Here is a 19,422-nt window from a genome sequence, read left to right as displayed (position 1 = left end):
GAGGTCAAGCCGTTCCGTATCACGACCCACCACCACCACCACCGCCCTCCTTAGGGAACACCCCACCTTTGCGTGAACTTGAGACTAATCCGGAATAAGGGTTAGCGCCAAAAAAAATAAAAAAACACTTGTTAGGGACATGGTTTTAAGGGGAAATTAGTCCGATGTAGGTTTTTTTTTGGGGGGGGGGGTCGTGGTGGGTGGGTGGGTCGATGTCGGACTTGGGTCGGAGATTTTTTTTTTTTATCTTGGAAAGTAGGTACGTTTTTGTGTGGTTGAGTAATTGCGCTAAAAGTGCTAAATGACACTTGTGGTTGTGGGAAATTGTGTGGGGTTTTGAGTGAAAATGTCTTCATAAGTGATGGATGTTTTGGTTAAGTTAAATTGGTGATTCGAGGTTTTTTAGGAGATTTGCGTGGTTTAACTTGTGGGGTTGAAAACGGAGGTTAATTTGGGAAAAGGCTAATGTTGTACTTGAGAATGTTTTACATTTTTTTGGTTGAAAAATGTGGTTTGAAAGGTGACTTTATGTCAAGTTACATGTTTTTTTTATGGGTTGAAGTTTGTATTGATGTGTTTGGTAGTTTAGTATGTGATAAGGACCTGCCCACTTGGGGTTTTAGACACGCCCACTTGGCAATTGGTAGGCGGAGTCAGATTGTAAGCATTTGTGTTGATGTAAGGTGTGGCCAATCAGAGGTAGGGGATGAAATTAGGGATGTACCAATCATATATTTTTTTTGTGTTCGAATATTAGGTTCCGATCTCGGATATTCATGCAAATTTTTTTGGGGGGGGTTACATTTTTACAAATATTTTTCAACATTTATAGCCATAAATCTGGTTACAATGACGCGGTGAAACACTTGTAGAATTTTTAGTTTTTTTGGGAGAATTTAGTGCAACAAAAACGAAGATGCCAATATTTTTTGGAGGGTTTTTAAATTAAAAAAATGTTTTTTTACCATTGTAGTCGTAAATGTGGTTGCAATTAATCAGTGAAAAAAATCGTCATTCTTTTTTATTTTTTCTTGGAATTTGGTGCAACAAAAACAAAGATTGTAAATATTTTTTTAAAATAAAAAATCCCCCGAAACAAATCGATTTTTTCTGCTAATGTGATAAATAGATTAGAAGCCAATCACTGTCAATTTTTAATACTTTAAAATTAACTTTAAAAAAACAATAATGGTTTTCCGATCACATCATATTAAAAATATTAAAATTACTTCAACCAAATTTTCAATAAAAACATTTTTGGGCTAACCTAATAATGATAACCTGAAAAAATATGAAACTTTATAAACTGAAATAAAAAATTTCTATACTAAATATTTTGACATTTTCTTCGGGTTGCACTTATCATTGCGATGCAAAAAATCGGCCATTTTTCTTTATATATTTTTTTCTTAATATGACTTAATATCATTCTATATAATCCACCTGAACCAACATTTTAGAGTCAAAATTCAAACCAAAATTTTCCTTCCCCAAAAATCATTTTCCAAAAAACTACTAATCCTACCATTTCATTTTTAAAATTTGTAATTTTTTTAAATAAAAACAAGCATTCACGCTAGTTCTCAGCATTTTATCAACGCAAAATCCCCGGAGGGGGCGGGGTTTAGCCTCCCTCATTTCCATACGAAGTCGTTCCAGAAGAAATTCCCACGCATAAAAAAACGACACCCACATTCCTCTCCTAAATTCTCATTTAACCTTATTTTTTTATTCCCCATTTCATTTGCTGTGCGCCACTAGAGGGTACCCTGCATCCTCTTCCTCTTTTTATTCCTCCCCTGTGTCTCTCTTTCTATCTTCCCTAATCGTATTAAAAAAAAAAAAAAAACCTAGAGAACGGAGAGGACATGAAAGCACCGGCACCCTCGGTGATTACCGTGACCCCGTGTGGCGTTTCATGATTAATTCATGGGGTAACCTGTTGGTGTCGTTTATAGCCTGTTGTCCAATCCGCTTGCAAGGGAATGCTAGCTTGCTTGTTTTATAGTACAAAAAAAAAATTAAAGTGGAAAAGTCATTAGCATTAGCATTTTTTTTACTGTTTTTTGTGGTTTAAACCAAGGGTGTCAAACTCTGCATTAATGTCAATGTTATATTTTAGATATTATATTTAGTTTTTTTTTAAAAATCGGATTAAAAGAACTGGAGCAAAAGCCCTGAATATTTAGTTTTTTTGTAGATTTAAAACAATGTTTGTAGGAGATTTTAATAATTTTCTTTTCATTTCTAAAGGAAGTAATTTTCTTTAATTGTGTTCAATAAGAAAGTGGAAAGCAGGAAATATTTTTATATATTTATTTTTAGATTTTACAAAATTATTTTTGAACTAAAAAGAGCAAAATTTTGATTAAAATGGTTGCAGTTATTGATTTAAAAAGGCAAAAATCAGGAAATTTAATATACATCTATAATTATTAAGTGATTTGAATTCTACAAATGCAACATGGCACGTATTTTCACAAACACAAATGGGGCACACGTAAAAGTAAAAAATGTACTACAAAGTATACGGCTTTTGGCCCTAGTAGAAAGGGCTCTTGCCCTATTCTGGTGGACAAACACAGGTATTACATCTGTAACAGCTGCATAAGGAGCTATTTCAGCGGCGTAGGGGAACATTTTCATATTTTTTGTTTATTTTAAGACATTAATAATTCATTTCCTTATCGTTTTCTCATATTTTTGTGTGTTTGCTCACATTTTTCATACAAAATTTGGACACTTTGACCAATTTTAAAGGGTTTAGTTGGTAGTTGTGTGGTACGAATTAGAGAATTTACATATAAAGTACACCTCTACTTACGAAAATTTCAAGTTGGTAGTTGTGTAAGAACCATGGAACGAATTAGAGAATTTTACATGTAAAGTACCCCTCTACTTACAAATTTTCAAGTTGCTAGTTGTGTGAGGACCATGGAACAAATTAGAAAATTTACATATAAAGTACACCTCTACTTACGAAAATTTCAAGTTGGTAGTTGTGTGAGGACCATGGAACAAATTAGAGAATTTTACATATAAAGTACACCTCTACTTACAAATTTTTCAAGTTGGTAGTTGTGTGAGGACCATGGAACAAATGAGAGAATTTATATATAAAGTACACTTTTACTTACAAAATTTTCACATTTCTAAACTTGCAATTATTTATGGATTCTTGCTGCTTTTAAATTGATCAGTTTACTTTCCATTAATTCCTCGGATTGATAAAAAATAACTAAGTACCTCCCAAATTTACACATAGTTTTCCTCCATTATTTCAATAGTTTAAAATTAACTGTACTGAAAAATAATAAGAATAAATAAAAATATAGTCCTCCAAAGGTAAGTTCCCATCTCTAGCCACTAGTCATAAAACAAACATGGCTGCCATTAGCACGTGTAGTCTGGAACAAGTTGTCCTCGACCCTCTCTGTGAAGATGGCGTTTTTTTTCATTTTTTTTTTTGCAGGCCGTCGAAAAGAAAAAGTGAAAAGTCTAGTAGATAATTTCTTTTTTTTTTTTTTTTTTTTTGCTTAGCGGCAGTTGGCTTTTTCCTTTTTTTTTTCTTGAAGTGGAGGAGATAAGACTCGGTCGGCTGTCGCACTTCAAGATAAAGAAACACAATTTTCAGCTTGACGCTGACGTGTCAGACAGGTTGCGGTTAAGTGTTGTTTATTCGCACTTTCTAATTAACGCCTCTTGTAAGCCCGGGGGATTTTTTTTTTTTTTTTTTGCTGTTCCGTAGGTGCTTTAGCAATGTGGCACTTTCTTCATAATGGGTGAAAATATGCTCCATTTTGGGTTGAAAAAAATGGTCTTAATGATAATCCTTGTAGTGAAATGAAATTGAATAGATTATTATTTTTGTCGGGTTCAGTTTGGATCAAAGCGTTAGTTAGACATACAGACTTTTTTGTAACTTGATAATTTCGTAAGTAGAGGTGTACTTTATATGTAAATTCTCTAATTTGTTCCACAGTCCTCACACTACTGCCAACTTGAAAATTTAGTAAGTAGAGGTGTATTTTATATGTAAAATTCTCTAATTCGTTCTATGGTCCTAAAACAACTACCAACTTGAAATGTTCGTAAGTAGAGGTGTACTTTAAATGTAAAATTCTCTTATTTGTTCCATGGTCCTCACACAACTACCAACTGGAAAAACTCGTAAGTAGAGGTGTACTTTATGTAAAATTTTCTAATTCTTTCCATGATCCTCAAACACCTACCAACTTGAAAATTTCGTAAGTAGAGATGTACTTTATATGTAAAATTCTCTAATTCGTTCCATTGTCCTCAAACAACTACCAACTTGAACATTTCGTAAGTAGAGGTGTACTTTATATGTAAATTCTCTAATTAATTCAAGTCCTCACACAACTACCAACTTGAAAATTTTGTAAGTAGAGGTGTACTTTATATGTAAATTCTGTAATTCGTTCCATGGTCCTCACACATCTACCAACTTGAAAATTTTGTAAGTAGAGCTGTACTTTGTATGTAAAATTCTCTAATTTGTTCCATGGTCCTCAAACAACTACCAACTTGAAAATTTGTAAGTAGAGGTGTACTTTATATGTAAATTCTGTAATTCATTCCATGGTCCTCACAAAACTACCAAGTAAACCTTTGAAAATTGGTCAAAGTGTCCCAATTTTGTATGAAAGATGTGAGGAAAGACACAACTAGACAAATTCTTACTTGGAAATAGGTACATATTTTTGTTTTTTGGTTGTTTAAGAAGCCTGATTTAACAATTTCATCATTTTTTTTTAGATCAAACTACTAAATAATTGACAGCAAATGAAAATTCTCAATTTTTTTTCCAAATTTTAAATGTAATTTGTCATAAATTTGCATAATATATACAAAAAAATAGTCTATTCATCCAATTTAACTAACTTCGTTTTAGGATATTCACCCAAAAAAACTTGTCCATCATGCTAACCATTTTTTCAAAACCCAAATAAAACCAACCTGTCTATGACAGTGTTTGATGAAGACCAATTTCCGAACCCTTCATCCTCATCGTCACCGCCATTTTCTTGTCACGCCGCTCCGCTGATGCACTAAACTCGTTTTAAAGAGCTCGCATCAATTTCTTTTATACCCAGTTGGAAAAGTAGCCATAAAGACAACCCCCCCCTCCCCAAAAAACCCATAATATCATGCAACATCCCATAATCACGCCACTGGGATTTATCTGTAGTCACACACATCATTAATTTGACATCATCAAGTGTGCAAGTTCCAAAATAGTCGTTGTTTCTGGTTTTTTTAACGATAAAAACGAGCTATTTTGCTTTGTTTAATCCGTCTGCATAGCTAAAATTGCACTTTTATTTGGACATTTGAGTAGTAATGTTTTCAACTCTTTGGCTTTGATTATTCTTTCCATTATTCTTACTTTTTTTTTAAAGCTTTTGCAGTTTACACACACATTCTTTGTACTCATTTCATGCCATGGAGCAATAATAGTTTCTTAGCTACTAATGAAACGGGACATAAAAGTTGTACTTGATATGGACTGTTTGTTTTTGTTGCCTGACAAGATCATTTTTCTGTTAGATGGTTGAAAGATACACGAGTGGAATTAGGTTACTTAAGTCTTTGTGTTTTTTTAAAGATTATATACAACTAGTGAGGCATTTTCTTGATGGTCAGAATGAGATAAGTTTGAGTTTGGTTTATTCTATAATGGACATTTATATTCATGTTAATGAACATATACAGTGGTACCTTGAGATACGAGCTTAATGCGTTCCGGGACTGAGCTCGTATGTCGATTTACTTGTAACTCAAGTGAATGTTTCCTATAGACATGAACTAAAAACAACTTTTTGCATGGCAACGCGCTCGTAACATAACAAACTAATTTAAATTAACTTGAATTACGACACAGACACTCAAAAATTAATGGAATCTAACTTTACATTCAACTTAATTCTAATTTTGTTTTAAATTTTGATACTTTTCTTCTCTCGGGTTGGCTCTATTGGCCACGCCTCCACCCTGGCTTTCACATGCAACCTATCGAGGGTTGTTTGCTTTTGACTCGTATCTCAAGATAAATATTTGCCCAAATTTTTACTCGTATCTCAAGATAAATATTTGTCCAAAATTTTACTTGTATCTCAAGATGAATACTTGCTCAAAATTTTTACTCGTATCTCAAGATAAATACTTGCTCGAAATTTTACTCGTATCTCAATATAGATACTTGCTCGAAATTTTACTCGTATCTTAAGATAAATACTTGCCCAAAATTTTACTCGTATCTCAAGATAAATATTTGCTCGAACTTTTACTCGTATCTCAAGATAAAAATTTGCCCAAAATTTTACTCGTATCTCAAGATAAATACTTGCTCAAAAATTTAATCGTATCTCAAGATAAATACTTGCGCCAAATTTTACTCGTATCTCAAAATAAATTATAGCTCAAAATTTTACTCGTATCTCAAGATAAATATTTGCCCGAAATTTTACTCATATCTGAAATTTCTCATATGTCGGGGAACTCGTATGTCGAGGTACCACTGTATATGTAAATCTGAAATGCCCCATTTTCTATCTGTTGGGCCACAATTAGCATAGCATAGTATGCTAATCCCATGCCTGAGAATTAAGGCAAAGTAACAATATGCATCTGTGCGTATTTTCTATTAATACATAAAGTAATAAGGAATCTTTAAGTAAAGTGGGATTATTTATGCCTGTTATATTTATTCCTCTTTTGGAAACAATACAATTATGCGGGTTAGTCTTCTCAGAACGTGCCGGACTGCCAACTAGCACAAAATCGGACTAATTGGATTGGCTTCAAGCAAAAATGCTTTATAAACCGACACACCCGAATATTAAATATGATGAAAATATGGATTTTTGGATTGATCCGTTTTGGCTTGAAGCTAGCATTAGCATTAGCTATCTTCTGATAGCCAAAAAATATGCTAAAAACTGGCCAATCTGTTAAAAAAACTATAGTTTTCCCAATTAAAACTCATCCAGGAAGCAAACAATTAGGCTCCTCCCCCTTACATGGACATTTTTTTAAACAATAGCGCACTTTCTCATTATTAAACAACAAAAGCAACATCTGTTTACTTAATCTAATGATTAAATCTTGGATTGAAACCAGAGCCAATCGCTCACATCTGAATTCAGTGCTTTTGGGCCTTGATCCAAATGTCTTAATAAAGACAAAAAGTTTGTGCCAGAAAAAGTCTGAAGAATGATAGATTGCCGGAGGATGATAATACGCTTAATTAGCTCGTCAGAAAGCGTAGGACGGGATATTTAAGCGCCATTTAATGTCATTATGCGTTTAGAGAGCCCGAGTCGATTATCCAGCCGCGCCATTGTCTACGGTTATGCCCCTCCCTCTTTGAAATCTCGCCACCCGTGATGTGATATGATCATTATCCTAATCAATACGTTTGCGGCATTTACGCGGGGCGCCGTCCGGGGTTCGTCACGCCGGCGTTCGTGGCGAACATATGAATCATCTTTTTCAATGATGAGTTATCAGAGATTTTTATCTTGGGGTGTTTAAGTCGGTAATTTCACCATCAGATAATATTGAGTGGAAAGATAATTCTATATTTGTAGATTAAACTCATTCAAGGCGAGTCTGGTGCCGGAAGTCAAGTGGGATAGGCTCCAGCACCCCCGTGCACCCTAGTGAGGATTATGTGGTTCAGAAAATGTGAAAATGACATTGGATTGGACGTTTGTTACCTTTGATAGCAGTCAGAGTTAATCTGCCACAATTACATTAGGTTACATTAGATTACATTACATTACATTAGGTTACATTAGATTACAATACATTAGATTGCATTACATTAGATTGCATTACATTAGATTGCATTACATTAGATTGCATTACATTGGATTACATTGGATTACATTACATTGGATTACATTACATTGGATTACATTACATTGGATTACATTACATTGGATTACATTACATTGGATTAGATGACATTACATTAGATTAGATGACATTACATTAGATTAGATGACATTACATTAGATTAGTTTACATTAGATTAGATTACATTAGATTAAATTAGTTGACATTACATTAGATTAGATTAGATGACATTACATTAGATTAGTTTACATTAGATTATATTACATTAGATTAAATTAGATGGCATTACATTAGATTAGATTAGATGACATTACATTAGATTAGATTAAATGACATTACATTAGATGACATTACATTAGATTAAATGACATTACATTAGATGACATTACATTAGATTAGATTAGTTTACATTAGATTAGTTTACATTAGATTAGATTAGATTACATTAGATTAGATAGCATTACATTAGTTTAGATGACATTACATTAGATTCGATAGCATTACATTGGATTAGATAATATTACATTAGATTAGATTAGATAACATTATCATTAGATTACATTAGAATAGATAACTTTATTCATCCTGTGTTCGCGAAACTTCATTGTCACTGTAGTAAGAGGGTGAGAATACAGTAATTATATAATAAAATACAACAACAATTATGATATCCACATTTTTACATCTCTGACGATTGTCTGTTTTTCTTTTTCTCTCCCTGAATTAGAATAATTGCATTAAATATGCACGTTATAATATTGTATCAAATCGTATTGTGGTGGTCTTTCATGATATCGCCAAGTATGACTAAAGAATCTTATCTTAATGCAATGAAATCGGTTAGTTACAGTGGAACTTCTTATTGTTGACTGGAAGACTATTAGGAAGAAATAATAAAAGACGGACCATTTTTTTCGGTATATCAACCGATTGTTATGTCACAAAAAGTTTATGGGGTCAGGTGCCAGTTGTTGACAGCCCAAAATAGCCCCAAAAAACCCTGCTTTGTAGCTTTGAGAGGTCTTGGTGATTGTGATGGGAAGTAGCAAGACACCCCGATGACTAAAATAGCTTGAAAAATGTGCCTAGCAGACTTTCATGTGAGATTTTTTTGATGCTTGCCATTTTGGATTAATATCACATTGAGCTTCATCAATTAATCATAGAACGGAGATGAACTAATGGAGTTATCCTCACATAATCCTTAAAATTGGGATTTGGACCCGAATATTTCAAGCCTTCAAAGTTTAGGCTCAAAGGCTCACATTTGATTTGAAGCTTTCTGGATGTATGACATCATTTTTTTTTTTACTCTTAAAGTAGTTTGTTAAATTGGATTCATTTGTATAAAGTAATGTTAAAAAATACTACACAAATGCAAATGGTTCTGTCCATTCGCGTTGCGTATTTTACGGACTATAAGTCACAGTATTTTTCATAGTTTGACTGCGCCTGTGAGTAATAATCAAGTTTGAATTCTATATATAAATATGTATTTTTTTGGTTTCCAAAAAATTGTGCGCTGAATAATGAAGTATATATTTTCTGTTAATTGGCGAAAAAATATAATCATATTTAAATAAAAATAAATAATAAATAGAATTGGAACATTTATACATATATATATAGTTTCTGTTTATTCTGTAAAATATGAATTATGTACATTTAAACCAAAGCAACAACTAATTAAAATTGGAATATGTATATATATATATATATATATATATATATATATATATATATATATATATATATATATATATATATATATATATATATATATATATATATATATATATATATATATATATATATATATATATATATATATATATATATATATATATATATATATATATATATATATATATATATATATATATATATATATATATATATATATATTTATATATATTTATATATATTTATATATATATATATATATATATATATATATATATATATATATATATATATATATATATATATATATATATATATATATATATATATATATATATATATATATATATATATATATATATATATATATATATATATATTTCTGTTTATTGGTGAAAAAATAATCATGTATATTTGGACAAAAATAACTAATAAAAATTAGAAAAAAAATATATTCACTATATAATTTTTGTTTATTAGTGAAAAATGAATCATATATTTGAACTAAAATAACAATTAAAATTAGAAAAATTAGATATATATACAGTATATATTTTCTATTTATTAGTAATAAAATAGTCATAACTAAAATAACAAATAAATAAAATTGGAAAAATCAGATATATATACATTGTATATTTTATATTTATTGCTGATAAAATAGTCATATTAGAACTAAAATAAAAAATCAATAAAATTGAAAAAATTAGATATATATATTGTATATATTTTCTGTTTATTGGTGAAAAAAAATATATATATATACACAAAGTATATACTTTCTGTTCAACTAAAATAACAAATAATTAAAATTGGAAAAATTCAATTTTTAAAAATCTTATTTATTTACCATGAATATCTCACCCACCCATCCCCTTCACCAATCAAAACATAGAATCCATCTTATCCAACAAATCCTAAGCCCTCACCCAAAAACCACACCCAAGAATCCTAATAAGAAACACACAAGTAAAAAAAAACATAAAAAATGTTGCATATCTCACCCACCACATACCACGCATTACCCACCCTTACCCCATATGCCCCGCCCTCTTCCACCCGGGCCTCCTGCCGTCCTGCCTCCATATTGCACGGCTCACCTCGGGCGCTTGCGAGCGCATCATCAAGTTTGCATGAACCTGTCTTGCTAGAAAACTGGGTCACGGCTCGCCATCTGAGAATTAAGAAGGGGGCGCCAACGCCTTCATTGAGATGCCGGCTGCGTGTCGGCCTATGCCAGCCACCCAACATAACCCCCCCCCCATCGCATCTGCGTGCTGCCCCAGCTCCCGAAAAGACGCATACTAATGAGGCACCTTGTCCAACGGCGCCCCCGCCCCCGACCCGCGCCCATTCCGTGGTCAAAAGACGCCATTCAGAATACTGAAGGCTGTTGCTGTTTGAGACTAGATTAGAAAAGTGCTCACCGTGGCCTTCTAGGAGATTTCGCTTGACATTTCCTGAGGGATGAAGGGTATCAGATACGTAAAAAAATGTTTAAAAACAAACTAAGTAGTCAGTAGAATCTTAAAAAATATATTTTTTTAAGGGGTTGAGGGTTAGTGATGTAATTTGAGGGCGTTTGGTTGGGGATTGGTTAGCCAGTGCTAATTAGCGTTAGCGGCTAGTCTTTATGGTTTAATTGGGTTGGGAAAAAATGACTAGGAATTCAATGTAATGAGGTAAATATTATGGGATGGGGGGGTCAAATTTATAATGGAGTTTTTCAGTTTTCGTTCATTTTGATTTAATTTTTAACATTGTTTTGAATTGTACTAATCGCTAATGTTTAATATTTTTTTAATGAAAACAATGCAAGTCTTATTTGTCAACTTATCAAGTTAGTTAACAATAGGGTTAATATAGGGGAATTTTTTTTTCTTGAATTTTAAAAATATTTTTTTTTGCAATTTTGTTTTAAAAAAAATAACAAAAAAATGCACAAAAAAAGCTTTATTCCAAGCCATATGATTGGATGGCTAGCACTGTCAATGGCAATAAAATAAATAAATAAAATAAAATAAACATATATAGTTCCAAATAAAATACCCCCGCCCCAAAATCTGTAAAATAAATAATTGCAAAAATTAAAATAAGCAAGATATTGGGCAAAAAATCAACAAAATGAAAAGGATTATAGGATTAAAAAATATACATAGTTGAAAAAAAATATACCCTCAAACCAAATTTTTAAAAAATAAATAAAAACAAATAAGGAAAATTTCGGCAAAAAAAATAAAATTCAATAAAATACAATTATCAAATTACAAAAATTTAAATAAGATATTGGCCAAAAAATCAACAAAATGAAAAGGATTATAGGATTTAAAAATATACATAGTTGAAAAAAATATACCCTCAAACCAAAATTTTTAAAAAATAAATAAAAACAAATCAGGAAAATTTCGGCAAAAAAATAAAATTCAATAAAATAAAATTATCTTTTGTTTAAATGCATAACCACTTAGAAAATATTCATTTTCTTAGGTGAAATTAGTCATTGATTTTATTCCATATACAACTCTATTTTTGGCCTCCATGACGTGCATAACATAGTTTTCTAGCTCTGATGGTCTAACATATTTTTTTTGTCATACAGTCAGCTTTCTCTAGCATTTGACGTCGTTTATATATCGAGATTTTTATCAAAGGATCTCAAAGGGGGAGGACAAACGGGATTGGTCCTCCCCTCTCTCCAACAAGGGGATGAAAGGACGGCACGGAATTGGTAAGGATAATTACAGGTGCCCGTCCCGCTTCACCTTGCCTCCCGTCGCAGTGTTGTTGACTGTCAATTTCCAACTGTATTTTCCTCCCGAGACTCGATTGATCATGACTGATTGTTTGCTTGGCACACATCAGATGGCGTATTAGATCAAGCATGTCGCCATTGTTGACAGAGATTCAGAAAATGGAAACTGGAAGCTGCTTTTATCTGGGAAATGTGTCGCTATAACGTAAATAGGATATTTTTTATGGACTTTTGTCTTCTTGTGTTTAGGTTTTGGCTTTAATCATTTGTTTTGACGTGCGTCATTTGAGAAAGTATGCTTTAATTGATTTAAGTAGGGTGATGGACGGCTATTGGGAAATGACTGTCCTTGAGTTTGTTTGTCTTGGCTGTTATAGTCCTGTAATGACTGTTGACAGGGCAGCAGATTGAAGTGGTGTAATCTAATGCAATCTATTCATATCTAATCCAATGTCATCTCATGTAATGTAATCTAATGTAATCAAGTCTAATGTAATTTAATCTAATGTAATCAAGTCTAATGTAATGTAATCTAATGTAATCAAGTCTAATGTAATTTAATCTAATGTAATCAAGTCCAATGTAATGTAATCTAATGTAATCAAGTCCAATGTTATTTAATCTAATGTAATCAAGTTTAATGTAATTTAATCTAATGTAATTTAATCTAATGTAATTTAATCTAATGTAATTTAATCTAATGTAATCAAGTCTAATGTAATTTAATCTAATGTAATCAAGTCTAATGTAATTTAATCTAATGTAATCAAGTCTAATGTAATTTAATCTAATGTAATGTAATGTAATAATCTATTGTAATCTAATGTAATATAATCTAATGTAATATAGTGTAATCAAATCTAAAGTAATGTAATCTAATCTAATGTAATCAAATGTAATGTTATCTAATGTAATCTAATATAATCAAGTCTAATGTAATTTAATCTAATGTAATCAAGTTTAATGTAATTTAATCTAACGTAATCAAGTCTAATGTAATTTAATCTAACGTAATCAAGTCTAATGTAATTTAATCTAATGTAATATAAATAAATGTAATATAATCTAATTTAATATAATCTAATGTAATCTAATGTAATATAATATAATGTAATATAATCTAATGTAATAAAGAATAATGTAATATAGTGTAATCTAATCTAAAGTAATGTAATATAATGTAACCTAATGTAATGTAATCTAATTTAATGTAATCTAACCTAATGTAATCTAATGTGTCGTTTTGTTCAATTTGTGACATTTTGGTTAAGTCATGCTAAATCATGATTTTAACATAGACGGAACTTGTTTCACATTTCCTGAATTTAGATGCGTTAAATGAATAAATAGTCTTCATTCTAATCCAGTTCTTGCTCTTGACTCTCAAGGAGTCGTCAATCCAATATTTTAGTTTGTCAATCCCCCTCCATTCAAGATGCATCGTGATGAAGTCGAGGTTTATATTTTTCCAAGAGTGTTAATTTAATAGAGCCAAATCCGATTTACACCCGCGTCAGGTGACAAAGAAAAGGTCAAGCGGGATCATGTGTCGACGCCTGTGAGACGGATCTCCATCTGCGCGCTAATTAGTATTACTGTGTTGAATATTGGTGGAATTAGCACCTGCAGCGGGGGAACCAAACTCGCGGGGAGGCTTTAGTTAGTGGCTGTGATATTTACCAGGCGCCAAAATGACACAGTGTGTTTACACTCAACGGTCATGACATTAGGGAAACCGTTTAATAAGAACCAATTGGAGAAGTGTAAACAACAGCCACAAGTGGAGTCATTTGAAAAAAATTTAATCTCGCATATTGATCTTCATATTGCTATTTGGAATATTCTCATGTAAGAAATATAAGGTATAATTGTCACAAATTGAACAGAACGACACATTAGATTACATTAGATTAGTTTACATTACATTAGATTACATTAAATTAGATTAAATCACATTAGATTTACATTAGATTGCATTATATTACATTAAATTGCATTATATTACATTAAATTGCATTAGTTTAGATTACATTATATTACATTAGATTAGATTGCATGATCTTAATTTACATTACATTAGATTACATGAGATTAGATTACATTACATTAGATTACATTAGATTACATTATATTACATTCAATTACATTACTTTAGATTACATTAGATTAGATTAGATTACATTAGATTACTTAACATTTGATTACACTATGGCATTAGATTGCATTAGATTAGATTACATTACATTAGTTGACATTCGTTTACATCACATTCGATTACATTATATTTGATTACATTACATTAGATTTGATTACATTATATTAGTTGACATTAGTTTACATTACATTAGATTACATTAGATTTGATTACATTACATTAGTTGACATTAGTTTACATTAAATTAGTTTAGACTAGTTTACATTATATTACATTAGATTACATTACATTAGATTACATTACATTAGATTACATTACATTAGATTACATTACATTAGATTACATTACATTAGATTACATTACATTACATTAGATTAGATTACATTAGATTACATTAGATTACATTACATTAGATTACATTAGATTACATTACATTAGATTACATTAGATTACATTAGATTACATTAAATTACATTACATTAGATTACATTACTTTACATTTGATTACACTATTACATTGGATTACATTAGATTAGATCACATTAGATTTGAATACATTACATTAGTTTACATTACATTAGTTTACATTACATTAAATTACATTAGTTTACGTTATATTAATTTACTTTATATTACATTACATTATATTACTTTACATTTGATTAAACTATTACATTAGATTACATTAGATTAGATCACATTAGATTTGATTTCCAAAACTGCGCATCACTGTTCAGAAAATAAGGTTTACAATTCCATCATTATTATTTTTTTGTCTGCAACATATGAGTAATTCTTATTGAACGTACAAAGCCATTAAAAATGAATTTTTAATGACATCATCGATTTTGGAATGTCAGACATTTCCAACAAATCTTAAAAAAGGCTGAAAATGACTCATCGCTATTTGGCAACGTTATTTTCAATAGATTTCAACGCAATTCGAAACGCCAAAAAACATCAAATCCGTGACGAATAAACACAAAACCGACAAGTTCATCACAGCCATAATGACTTTCCCATCGCCATCTTTGTTATACGCCATTTTATCTACACGGCGAATCTTAACAGCTTTCACAAAGGCAATTACACTAGCCCCGCCCCCTTCTATATTAAACATGTCCAAACCCTTTCTCGCCACGCCGAACGTACCCGACCCTCCCGCGTGACTTTAATCTAATCGTGAGATGAAATGATTGAAGATTTGAACTCCATTTTGTCCTTTTTAAAAAGCGACTACGGAACTACAAGAGACGGGTTAAAGGTGATCTTGTTAGAATCCGTCATATCCTGGCAGCTGTGTGAAAAGACCCATTAATGGAAAAAGCCGACATATCTGCCAGATCTTACGGAATGCTTTGTCCTGGTCTTCCTTTTTTTGAACAAAAAAAAAATAGGGCGGCTGAACTCTGACGCTCTTAAGTCAAATCGATCTCCTGGCGCCGCGAGAACGTGAAGCTTCATTACCGGGGATGGGCGAGGAGATCAGCTGTCGGACGTCTAATATTGCCGTGATCCGTTCCGTTCTTTTCTTACTTAATTGAATTCTGCAGTAGACGTGAATACTTTATCGTATCCTGAAATTGGACGAAAGGATGTGAGTTGAATGCTTAATACAGTGTTCCCTCGCTACTTCGCGGTTCAGCTATCGTGGACTCAGAGCTTCGCAGAATTTTTTCAGGACAAAAAAAAATAAAAAATGTAAAGATATTAAGTTAAAATTATAAATTACATCATTTTACAAGAGGTAGAAACAAAATATTCAATAAGAATTAGTAATTGCATCAAAAAAAAGGCCAAAGAAATGGTCAATAACATGGTGAGAGTTCAGAAGCTTCGTGGATTTTTTTCAGCAAAAAAATTAATAAAAAATTTAAAGGTATTAAGTTAAAATAATAAATTACATCATTTTACAAGAGATGGAAACAAAATATTCAATAAGAATTAATAATTGCATCAAATAAATGGTCAATAACATGGTGAGAGTTCAGGAGCTTCGTGGATTTTTTTCAGGAAAAAAAAATAAAAAATGTAAAGATATTAAGTTAAAATTATAAATGACATCATTTTACAAGAGGTGGAAACAAAAGTTCAATAAGAATTAGTAATTGCATCCAAAAAAGGCCAAAGAAATGGTCAATAACATGGTGAGAGTTCAGAAGCTTCGTGGATTTTTTTCAGGAAAAAAATTAATAAAAAATTTAAAGATATTAAGTTAAAATAATAAATTACATCATTTTACAAGAGATGGAAACAAAATATTCAATAAGAATTAGTAATTGCATAAAAAAAGGCCAAAGAAATGGTCAATAACATGGTGAGAGTTCAGAAGCTTCGTGGATTTTTTTCAGGAAAAAAATTAATAAAAAATGTAAAGATATTAAGTTAAAATTATAAATTATATCATTTTACAAGAGATGGAAACAAAATATTCAATAAGAATTAATAATTGCATCAAAGAAATGGTCAATAACATGGTGAGAGTTCAGGAATGGCATTGATGATGTCATGGCTGTTTACAGACGCATCTTCACCGCCCAAAAAAAACAATGTTCACAACTCCCAATAACGATGTTTCTTACGTGCAAAAAAACTGCAAAAGATCCTCCATCCGGACTACTATGATGTTTATGCTTGGTGGTGCTTTTGTGTTATACGTTTCTTTAAGCATTTTTGAAGGGGAATCCCCACTTGGCGGAAATTCACTTATGGCGGGTGGTCCCGGTCCCCATTAACCGTGATGACCGAGGGAACACTGTACTTGTTCTTGTTATCTGTGCTTGGACTAGGGTGGCCTTTCAAAGTCATGTCTGAGTTGGGGTGAGTGGGAGGAGCTGGCTTTTTTGTTTTTAAGGTGAAGCTGTGGTGATGTACTGTAAACTGTCTCTTATTGGTTGTGGTTTGTATTGGTTTGTATTGATGGAGATTTCGTAAAGGTCTAGAAATAGTGGTGTTGTGTTCTAAGAGGAAATGAACTGTACTATGGTTGGCTCGGAAGTGAACTTAGATGACCTCGGTTTGTGGTTTGGATTGGTTTGGATTGATTCAGATTTCTTTAAGGTCCAGAAATGGTTGAGAAGTGGTTGAGAAGTGGTCCAGAAGTGGTCCAGAAGTGGTCCAGAAGTGGTCCAGAAGTGGTCCAGAAGTGGTCCAGAAGTGGTCCAGAAGTGGTCCAGAAGTGGTCCAGAAGTGGTCCAGAAGTGGTCCAGAAGTGGTCCAGAAGTGGTCCAGAAGTGGTCCAGAAACGGTCCAGAAACGGTCCAGAAACGGTCCAGAAACGGTCCATAAACGGTCCATAAACGGTCCAGAAACGGTCCAGAAACGGTCCAGAAACGGTCCAGAAACGGTCCAGAAACGGTCCAGAAATGGTCCAGAAATGGTCCAGAAATGGTCCAGAAATGGTCCAGAAACGGTCCAGAAACGGTCCAGAAACGGTCCAGAAACGATGCTATTGCCTTCCAAAATGAAGCGAACTGCATTAAATTAGGTGAAAGTGAACTGAGTCCATCAATGCTTGTGGTTTGGATCAGTTTCTATTGAATCCTATTTTTTAAGGTCTAGAAATGGTGCCGTTGCTTTCCAAAACAAAGCTAACTAAAACAATGTTTATTTTACCTTTTTTATATACATTTTATATTTTACAAAATGATTTTTGAACTAAAAACACAGTAAAAATGGATTAAAAAATTACAATTATTGTTTTAAAAGGGGAAAAATCAGGAAATTTAATATACATCTATACTCTTCATTTGAATTTGATCCTAAAACAGAAAGTCACCACTCATGATTTACTTTCCCGGGCCACACAAAATGATCCGGCGATCCAGATTTGGCCCCCGGGCCGGCACTTTGACACATATGGCCTAGCTTTTACGAACTCCAATGTTAAAGGTCCATCACATTTGCATGTGCTATGGCATCTCTAGCTGCCATTCCGCCATTTTGCGGATCACTTATTTGATTAAACGCGATGACACTCGACGGGAAGTCGACGTACGAAGAGTGCTGACGGCGGGGGAAAAACGAGGGCTCGTGAATCATGCATCGTACGGTCACAGGGGGTGGGGGGGGTCTTTGCTTTTTAAAATGCGTCAAAAAATGTTGACTTTTGCACCTTGTTCTTTTATGGATAGGTTGTTTTTTTGGAAGACATTTTAATTATTTTAATATGGCATTCCTCAGAGCTGTTAGCGGCACAAATAGGATCGTTTGAATAAATAAAACAAACAAAAACGTGGAATTGGGACGCTTCCAAAAGTTCAAAACAAACTGTGATGATTGCCTGGAAAAAAGAGAATAGACGGTTGTAGTAATTATAGTAAAGACAGATTGGATATTGTGCCATTTTTGAAGTTATTTAGAGAGTGGTTGAATGTTATTTATGTTAAAATTGGGGAGTTTTGATCAATATGTTTTGAATTGAAAGCTTTTATTGTCATTATATGAGTATAATATTTAACTATTTGCCACCAAATGCACAAAAAAACAACACGAAATAACTAAAATAATTAATAAATAATAACAAATGAATAAAAAAGTAGTCTAATATAACAAGTAGTGCACAAATAACAACAACAAACATAAATGATCAATTATAATAATAAAAAAATGGTGAAGAAAATAATTCAACAAATGGTTTAATTTTGTTGGTTTTTACAAAAAATGGACTGAAAATTTTAATATACATATTAGAATAAAAATTAAAGAAAAAATGTTTTTTAAAGAAAAAAAAACTACTCAATTGTTGATTATTTATTTAATAAGTAGTTTTAATTTCAATAAAAAAGTTTCTTGGGGTTCCACCAAAATGTCATCCTTTTGGCTAAAAAATATAGTATCATATTTCGTTGTTAAAGTCATTTATGTATTAAAAATGATTAAAAAAATGTTTAATTTTGTTGGTTTTACAAAATATGGACAGATAGTTAATATACAAATTAGAATAAAA

The 19,422-nt window shown here is 31.8% G+C and overlaps 1 protein-coding gene across 2 annotated transcripts in view; it reads left to right on the top strand.

Moving 5' to 3' along the window:
- The window catches only part of ntrk3b (neurotrophic tyrosine kinase, receptor, type 3b), a 215,247-nt gene that overhangs the window by 774 nt on the left and 195,051 nt on the right, over nucleotides 1-19,422 (top strand). The gene's annotated exons all lie outside the window — the stretch shown is intronic.

This window comes from Stigmatopora nigra, chromosome 3 (assembly GCF_051989575.1).
Source record: "Stigmatopora nigra isolate UIUO_SnigA chromosome 3, RoL_Snig_1.1, whole genome shotgun sequence".
Classification (NCBI taxonomy): Eukaryota; Metazoa; Chordata; class Actinopteri; order Syngnathiformes; family Syngnathidae; genus Stigmatopora; species Stigmatopora nigra.
The sequence above is the reverse complement of the archived record's forward strand: the minus strand, read 5'-3'. Positions and strand labels throughout refer to the sequence as shown.